This window comes from Dipteris shenzhenensis, unplaced genomic scaffold (genome assembly GCF_047967505.1).
Source record: "Dipteris shenzhenensis isolate YYH24624 ecotype China unplaced genomic scaffold, Dip_SZ_1.0 scaf0455, whole genome shotgun sequence".
Lineage (NCBI taxonomy): Eukaryota > Viridiplantae > Streptophyta > Polypodiopsida > Gleicheniales > Dipteridaceae > Dipteris > Dipteris shenzhenensis.
Genome location: NW_028239761.1, coordinates 2236 through 12500, shown reverse-complemented (window position 1 = coordinate 12500; position 10265 = coordinate 2236).

The following is a 10265-nucleotide window of genomic DNA, read 5'->3' as shown; positions in this document are numbered from 1 at the left end:
TATCAGATTCTCTATCAGGCTATGAAGCGGATTAAGGAAAAGACGAATAAGAATCCACTGTCTGTCCCGCGACAAGCAATACGTAGGGTAACTCCCGATATAGTAACAGAATCCAAACGTGTAGGTGGATCGACTTATCGAGTCCCCGTTGAAGTAGTACCTGCAGAAGGAAGAGCTTTGGCTATCCGATGGTTATTGATCGCGTGTCGAAAACGTTCAGGTCGAAGTATGGCTTTAAGATCAAGTGATGAATTAATGGATGCTGCCAGAAATTCTGGTAGTGCTGTACGGAAGAAGGAGGAGACTCACAAGGTGGCAGAAGCTAATAAGGCTTTTGCCCATTTCCGTTAGTTCCGGGTTCGTTTCAATCCACAACCTCTTATTGGTGGATTGAAACCTTCTACTCCGGAGCGCAGGGTATTAGGAATCAAGATACGCCAGAAGCATATGGATAAGCAGAAATTAAATAATGGGAGAAAGAATATCCAAGTCATAGGGGAAATTTTGTCACTGGTATAGTACCTCATGAAAAAGAGAAAGACTAGTGTCGAATCGTAAAGTCCATAACATCATCGACATGATCAACATGATCGACATGACCAAAGTGATCGACGCAATCGACGCAATCAACATGATCGACATGATCGACATGACTAGAATGATCGACACAATCGACACAATCGACATGATCGACATGATTGGCACTGCCCGCATCCCCGCGACTCCCACCATTCTCAACTATCTCCGCCTGGGGCGGACTACTCACCTCGGGGGGGGGGGGGGATGTCAGGCAACGCCAGCAGATATTTATCCTGTATGTCCCTCACCTCGAATCGATGATTGAGTCGTAGTACATCTAAGGCAAAGCTGGCATCTCCCATGATGTACTCGAGGAGCCGAACTAACGTTGACTTTCCCGTGGTTTATGATAATAAAAGGGAAATGCGTCTGAAAAGAGAGTCAAGGTTTGAAGAAGTATCGTGCGAAAACAAAGGGAAGTCTTCCCGTTTCTTCGGATATTCAATCAATATTAGATTAGTTGACACAGGTGGGATTCTGTGATATACTATGGATCAACAGGCTCATCAGCTTGGGTAATCACCAATCGTTTCGAAAACCAAAAATTACCACGACCGCAACTTTAGAAAGACGCGAAAGCGCAAGCCTATGGGGTCGCTTCTGCGACTGGATCACCAGCACTGAAAACCGTCTTTACATCGGATGGTTCGGTGTCTTAATGATTCCCACCTTATTAACCGCAACCTCTGTATTCATCATTGCTTTCATCGCAGCTCCCCCTGTAGATATCGATGGTATTCGTGAGCCTGTCTCCGGTTCTTTGCTATACGGAAACAACATTATCTCCGGTGCTATCATTCCTACTTCTGCAGCTATCGGTTTACACTTCTACCCAATCTGGGAAGCAGCTTCCGTTGATGAATGGCTATACAATGGTGGTCCTTACGAACTGATCGTTCTTCACTTCCTACTTGGTGTAGCTTGCTACATGGGTCGTGAGTGGGAACTTAGTTTCCGTTTAGGCATGCGTCCTTGGATTGCTGTTGCGTACTCAGCTCCCGTTGCAGCTGCTACCGCTGTGTTCCTGATCTACCCAATCGGTCAAGGAAGTTTCTCTGACGGTATGCCCCTAGGAATTTCTGGTACTTTCAACTTCATGATCGTTTTCCAGGCTGAGCACAACATCCTTATGCATCCCTTCCACATGTTGGGTGTAGCTGGCGTATTCGGCGGCTCTCTATTCAGTGCTATGCATGGTTCTTTGGTAACTTCTAGTTTGATCAGAGAAACTACTGAGAATGAGTCTGCTAATGCAGGTTACAAGTTCGGTCAAGAGGAAGAGACCTACAACATCGTAGCTGCTCACGGTTATTTTGGCCGTTTGATCTTCCAATATGCCAGCTTTAACAATTCTCGCTCTCTGCACTTCTTCTTAGCCGCTTGGCCCGTAGTAGGCATCTGGTTTACTGCCTTGGGTATCAGCACCATGGCATTCAACTTGAATGGTTTTAACTTCAACCAATCCGTGGTTGATAGCCAAGGTCGTGTTATTAACACCTGGGCTGATATCATCAACCGTGCTAACCTAGGTATGGAAGTTATGCATGAACGTAACGCTCATAATTTCCCTCTAGACTTAGCTTCTGTTGAAGCTCCTTCTGTAAACGGATAATACCTGTCTGGTCGTGCAGCATCACTAAATACCAAACCTCGCATAAGGTTTGGTATTTAATGGAGATTCGTCCGATGGAATGAATAGAAATAATAGTAATATCTCGCCATAATCTTACAATTATCAGTTTCCAATCTTGGATTCTGGGGAATCTTTGAAACACCCTTCTAGGATTACAGAGAATGGGAATCAAAGATATTCTCATTCTGATTAGCGGAACGCTTGTAGTCCCGTACCCACTGGAATAGATTGAGAATACATTTTTCACCTAACATATTTTTTCTTGTATTAATATATAGACGAATAATACGTACGCGCATCGAATGAATGACCCTAGTAGATCTTGTTCTCTCCCAGTTAAGAAAGCTGAATAGGGAAAGTAGGGGGCGGACGTAGCCAAGTGGATCAAGGCAATGGATTGTGGATCCATCACGCGCGGGTTCAATCCCCGTCGTTCGCCCATCAGGTTGGAGAACTCGTCTTTATCACTCGGAATAAAATAAGTTGATGAGGAGATAGATAAGACATAGATAGGTTTCTTCAACAATTCGAGATTCCCGAGACAGCTTCAGGTAGGTACGAATACACCCACAAATCACCACATCGAAAGTACTCACTCCATTGGGCCTTGAATCTTTCGATATTATCTATATAATGGAATGTGAGAGGTGGGTAGTATCTACCACATATAGATAAAGTGAAGAGAGATCATGAGGTAAGAGAAGTGGGAGAAGAAAAAGTAAGAAGTCCAGATTTATTCTCTGAAGTTCCGAAGTTAGCAGAAACCGATGGATTCCACTACTCATTTGAATCATTGAAAAATCAAGATCTAGGGGAATTTCTAATTGGTCTATTCTCCAGTTATGAACCCTCCATCAAATTATTTGACTTATGAATTCTGAGTTCAATCTTTTTACGGAATCTGCGCGATTCAATGAAGCGGGGTAATAGCGTGACTCCGGGAATCCTGATGTTACTAACAATACCAATTCCTATGCATCGTTCAGGTGAGAGAAATTTGATCGAAGGAGGTTCTATAGATCTAGCGAAACTAATTAATAGAACTGGTGGAGTAGTAAAAAAACCAGCAACAAATTCTGTTGAATCCTTCTATCCTCTTTCTCTATCAATAAGATGCTCACCTGCTGAAAAGGATAGAAAGGGAAAGACACGTAATTCTTACTATTCGGATTCAAACGGAAATATTTCCACAACTTCGACGAGGGAAGAACCGCAAGTTCCCATATATAGTGCGATGGATCCTTCGGTTTCAGATGGATGGAGGGTCCGGCTGATGAGGGATCCACTCCCCATCAAGAATATATCCAGAGATGTGACTGAGAGGATTGAAAAATCACTGGGGGATAAGAATCTAGAAGATTCAAATGAGTTTTTTGAATTCTATATAAATGTGATACTTCGTAAGGATGACTGTTACTAAAATGATTCTGATTCGTTACTTCTCCGGAAAATCCATGACAAGCAAAGGGTTAATTGGCTACAAACAGCAACATTAAGAAGCGATTCCTTCATTCCCGTAATATCGGACTTTTGGGACAAAATGTTACTCGAATCCAGGGATTCAGTAGATCGGCAGGGAGATGAATCACCGTTCTATTCCGAGCGGAAGGGTCTCTCCAATTTGTCTCTATTTCCACCCCATAAGAATACAATGTCATCTCGTGATGGTGTATCCCTATCCTATAGCGATATAAGAGATTGGTTAAATTCCATTGACGAGGGGAGTTGGACACTATTCCGGGATTACGCCGATTTTTATATGTGGCATTCCTGTCACCAAAGTCCTTCTCCATGGAATAAGGATGAGCGCGAATTGAATCTAACGAGATCTCTCTTAGAAAAGAGATTTATCGAACTTGATTATCTATCGGATAATCAATTACTCACTGAGGTACCAAGTATATTACTAGAAATTTCCTGTGGTTTCTCGAAGTATGTCTCCTCACAAATAGAGACATCTAGAGAATTGGAGGCTTTTCATAGCAACTCAAGGGATGAGTCTGATTCCAGAAATCAGAAGGTTGGGAAGGAGATACCTATCGAAGATACTTGTTTATCTAGTTGAAGTGAGGAGAGAAATCCAGAATATGATTCAATGAAAAGATCTGGAAATGGCTTTGTAGGCAGTTACTCTCCGGAGGAAAGAGCAATATCCACTGATGATTCTCCAGAGGCGGTGAGTCACGGCTTTTCAACAGAATCATCTATACATGAACTAGGTATGGGTCCCACCGCCGATGGAACTCCTATTAAGACATATTTGGCAGAAGAATGATATAAGAATTCCGTGTCTTTCGGTATCGGAAGAATATCTCATTTATGGAAAGTAGAGAGAGATTGTCGGCATTTTACACTCGACTCTCCTTTATTGTTGGGAGATCCTTTCTCCCCTTCTGTAGCGGGAATAGCAGAAAATGATTCCAATAAATGTATTGATTCTTCCTAGAATCGTAAGTGGTTCTTCCAATTATTGGGGTTAGATTCCCACGGAAATGAGGGGGAATTTTCTATTCTACACGCCTATTCACAACTAATAAATGAATCAAGAAACCGACTGACTGGATTTCTTTTAAGAGTTAAAAAATCGAATTTGATTTCCAGTAAGGTAAGAATTGGTAGTAGTAGCGAGGAACCTAGGAAAGCCTTTCTATCGAGAGGAGATCTATCATTTGGTGGAATACTTGACGAGGAATCAGAGATGCAAAATGGCGCATACTTCGATCTTGATAAGATTATTTCAAACCGTTTAGAGATCCTTTTCGATGTACCTGTAGAAAGAACTGATGGAAGTGAAAATCCTACTTTTTCAGATGAATCGGGAGAGGGAGGTAACATATCTTCAACATACTCTCTAGTTAGGGTATATGAACGAAATAGGTTAATATCTCTCTACTCAGTATACACGCTCTTTTCGCGTGACTATTTCTGTACATTAGCTAGTGAATATCTATCCAGAATCAACTATCAATTGGGTAGCCGGGAGGGGGGCGAGGGATCTACTGGTGTAACAAGAATTGCAATTGAATAGAGATTATTGGAATGGAGGGGTAACATAGAGCGTTTGTTGCATGAATGTATTATTTCCCCAATTGATGAATATCCAGATGTTCGGTCAAATGTGCACAGGTGGCTTGATACAATCAGAGACTTGTCTTTTTCCCCTTCCAAGAGAGTATTCGCAGAAATAAGATCCGACTTAGGTAGATCAATCTATGATCTGTCGATATTAGCACTAAATAATATTGGTATCACTATTCGTAGTACGGCTGGGAGGAACAACAAGTATCCCAAGGAATTTACCAATATATCATCTATTTACCGAATCATTATTCCCAAGTATATTAGTGAAGAAGCTTCGACAGATGGGATTGATTATCTTGTCTATAAATTGAACAATATAGATTATCCACTGCTTGATTTCCTTCTGAGTTCACTCAACCTCGATGAGAAGATATCCTTTCTCAAGAGAATCTTCGGTAGAAAAGATAGTTTCTTCATCGAGTCCGGATTGTTAATGGATGAAGAATCGGTAGGCTCCTCAATCTTCCTAAAACCCGCAGTTAATCCATTTCTTGTTGAATCATCCTGTATCGAATGTATTGGAACAAAACTCCCGAATGGTGCTTATTCCGCTACGGGAAGGCAGGATTGGGATCTGTTTCTGGATAATTTGAATTATGGGAAAGGTTCGAATAGGAATATTGGGAGTATTTCGGGATCCATTTCCGATGAAGTAGATACACCAAACTTTATAGATTACTCGCATTTACCCGTATTGAACTGTGCCGGAAGGGATTTTATCTCAATAATCAGAAGAAGGGATTCGTTGGTTGGAGGATACAGCAGTAGTTACTCTGACATCTTAGAGAATTCGTATACGGGCTCCGGTGATGAAGTCATCCCATCTCTTGAAATAGGATCCTTAGATACAAAAAATATCACTTCATCTATTCAATCCCAAGTGTCTGATTCGTTGTTACCCAATTCCTCGCAACGAACGGAAAGGGAAACTATTGATCATATACTCGCAACAACCGAATCGACTCCATCTGATCTGGATGAATCTGCGATACCACCACTAACTCATTCAGATAGATTTCTTGACTCTATTTCGGATCTAAGAGGACTACTGACGGGGTTGAACTTATCTCCTCGCGAAACGGGAGATTCGTCTCTATCTTCATGTGGTAGCGATGGAAATTACTTGGAAAGAACATTGATAAACTCTAAGCTATCGGCTGATTGGCGATCTCGACCCCGTCTCAAAAATTCGGGAGTGGATCAAGTCGATTCGGAGGGATCCATTGAGAAGAGATCAAACTCGAGGAATGATTCTATTGGGAATCAATTCTATCAAAATGATTCACACATTGGTTATTTTTGGGAATCAGAAGAATCTGAGACGCTTTATTGGTCAAAGAAATTCTCATTATGCAGCAGTGTAGCATCAAGATCTCCAACAGGATTAACTGGAGAGAAGGTTCTGTACGAAAATACGAGGCTTGCAGATACACGTGTCTAAAAAGAACCTATTCTTCCATCTCATCTCATTAATTTCGATGAGTTATCAAAGGATTTAAACAAATATAAGATCTCTTGGATCTTTTGGAGAGACAATATCTGCGAGAAATGGAGCCCATTCGGAGAATATATACCTCGGTTTTTCACCCCTAACTGGTGGAGATACTTTTATGATCTGATTAGAGAGATATATCCAGAAATAGTACTCAAAGTAAGTGATGACTTGAATTACACTTTCCCCGGAATTACGGAAAGAGTTGCTGAGGATATAGGTAATGCTAGAGCTTGTTTATCGTTAAGCCTAAGATCAAGATTCAGAAACGATTCCATCAGTAACGTATTATCTAAAATAGATCTCTCTATTTTCGAAGAAATTACTAACTAAACGCAGGTGTCGCATTCGAGATGGTCAGTCTTTAGATTTTCGAATAAGTATGCCCCATCCTACCTCGTTTTCTCGATATTATTTGTTCTTGCATTTCTCAAGCATTATTTATCTGCTGTTTCGGGTTCCAATTCCCCTCACTTGTGGAAACGTTTCAATATCACCGGATATTTAATAGACCCAATGCGTGGGTTTTATCTGGAAAAGGTAATGTATTCTCCCTCGACAAGGTAAATGTAAACGAAAGATCTACTGATACATTCCCTGAAGAGATTCCTGAATTATACAAATAATATAATCTTCTATTACCTTGTGAAAAATGAACTAGATTCGTGGATACTTCGTAGGAAAAGCTCCGACACCCTTAAGATTAATAAACAATTACTGACTCAATATCTAGTGACAAATAAAACTATTTCCAAGTATGAATCGAAATTAAATTCCAATTACGATTCATTGAGCGGTGGGATTAATCACGAACCCACCCCAGAAGAAGGATCTAATCTTTTGTCATACCTACTTCGGATTCGTCAAAATGATCTATCAAATTACGAGATCTGTGAGTTGGATCCTGCGGAGAAGTGGGCTCTTCTTGCCCTTGAAAGAAATATTCTCCTTTCAGCGACAATGAGACGAAAAGGCATTCCGAATATTCCATGTCGTGACGTACCTATTTTGCTTTCATCAGGATTATTACCATCTGAAGGAGTTCCACTAGTAGGACCCATAGAAACTGGACGATCTTATGTAGTTAGGGATATAGCATCCAATTCCTACTTTCCGTCGGTGAGACTGCCATTGAGGAAGTTGTTATACAACAGATCATATTTCAATAATGTACGTGGGACTTTCATTTCGAAACAGAGCGTAAACCGATTGAATCTTATTTTTGCAATAGCAAAAGAGATGTCTCCCTGTACGATATGGATTCAAGACATTCATGAGTTGAATGTTAATCGCCTGTATCACAGATTAGAAGCCGATCCCAGATTCTTACTCTGCCTAATATTAAGGAGTATCGGTAATGGGCGCAGGAATCCTTGCATTCGCAAGAATCTCGTTATTGCTTCGACTCATGTACCTGCAAAGGTAGATCCAGCTTCAATAGCTCCGAATTGGTCGAACTAATTGATAAATCTCCGAGGGTCTAACAGGCGTCAGCGTCAAAAAGAATTGTCAATTCTCTCGCGTGTCAAAGGCTTTGAAATAGAAGCTGATCCCTCTTTTCTCGAAGGTACTGGGTCTGGAACTACGGGTTATAGCAAACGAGATCTATTTTCTCCTGCTAATGAAGCATTATTAATCACTACTTCTAGAAGAAGAAAGATTGTATCCGATAGTGCAATTAAATTAGCTTTACGTAGACAAAATTCAATTGTTACGTATATAGGTAACGGAATCCGATTCGGTTCTGGATATGAAATACTTCCTTACAATATAGGAAAAGCTATTCTGAAAAATGGTTTGATAGATACTTCCCCTGCAGATCCCTCATTTATTGGTAGTAATACACTGAAGAAGAGGTTTTACCACTTGTATAACTGGTATTTGGAACCTTTAATAACCGAGTCAACAATTAAGGAATTCGCTATACTTCCGCATATCTTAGGGCTATTGGCCGGATTAGCAGCTCGTGATCCTTGGTTCGGAATGGATATGAGAGAGGAAGAGAATCTCGTTGTTATTGATAAAGTTGTAGAGAATGATTCTAACTTAGCCTGTGGTATCTCGGAAAACCTTTTGAGGGATTTCTTATGTTCAGAAATCTGTAGAAGTAGAAGTCAATTCGCTAATAGTCCTCCTCTTCCTTCTTCCATGAACCCAGGTATTCTCCAGATATAATCTCTGCGAGTCGTTCTTATAAATCTACAAAGAAGGGGGTGTCTAAGATTCCAACTGATTCTGAAATGGAACAGTCGAGTGAAGTAGACTCGATTCCGAAGGAAGTGTCGCGTGGGATTACTTGGTCCCCCAAATTTTGGCGTTTTGGTTTCATGCGAAGTGGCAGTTATGAATCGATAAGAGTATTATCCGAATCGAATAATTTGTATAATTCGATCTTTTTTTCATCGGAATCAGGATCAAATCCCCCAACGGGATTTCGAATTGAATAAGATTAAGTCTAGTGGAAAGAAATCGCATAAGAGAAAAGGATATCTTTTCAGTTACAAGAGAGCCTCGGGTAAATCGAGACAAAGAGACATTAAAAGATTAGAAAATTAATTGGATAATCTATCATTACGCGAGCAATTTCTTGAATTAGGAATCCCCAACTCATCTAATCAATACGAAACGCAATGTAATCGATCCGATGAACCAATTCTATTCCTGGGGGGCGCTTCACCTGGGATCCCATGCTTCTATCTCAGCCGGATCATAACATTCCCTCTTCACGTCATAGTTTATTAGCGAAACAAGAACTGGTACGGAGGCTTTATGTTACTTACGGTACGAGGAGGGAGCGCGAGAAACATTTCTCAAATGAAAAGATTAGAAATTTCATTCTTCTTCGTGGATATGACCGGAAATCGATAACTGAATTATCTACCAAGAGGTGGAAGAATTTCCCTTCGGGTGAAGAACGACACTTTGAATACGTCAAAGAAACCTAATTCATGCATATATATTTGCAATACCCGCAGATATTTGTTCCTATTCACTCGTATCAAAGCATTCCAATGGAAGATTTGCAAGAGCGATTCCTTCGTTTCAGGCTTATGGTTCATAGAGATAGATGGATGAGACGGAATCGTCACTCATCCAAAGATTTTTCTCATTCATAACATGTTGTTTGAAAGTTACCACTACCTATTCAATCTATTTCGATTTAGTGGGACGTCACCGGATCGAATAACAAGACAATTATTGAATGGGAATTCGATATCGCATCATAAAATCTCGGATATTCTTGACTCAGTCTGGATCCTAGCAATATATAGGGCTATTCAGGATTCGAATTGGTGAAAGGAAGATACATCTTTTCCCCTTACTGATGCAATAACTTCTGCTTATAGAATTCCGGATAATTACTAAGTTATAGATCACCTTCGGAGTCTTCCTATTCGGGAGATGGAAGCAACATTCGAAATCAAGAAGGAGTAGGAATCTCTTATATGGAAAATGTAGGAAGTAGTTCGTAGAGGACGT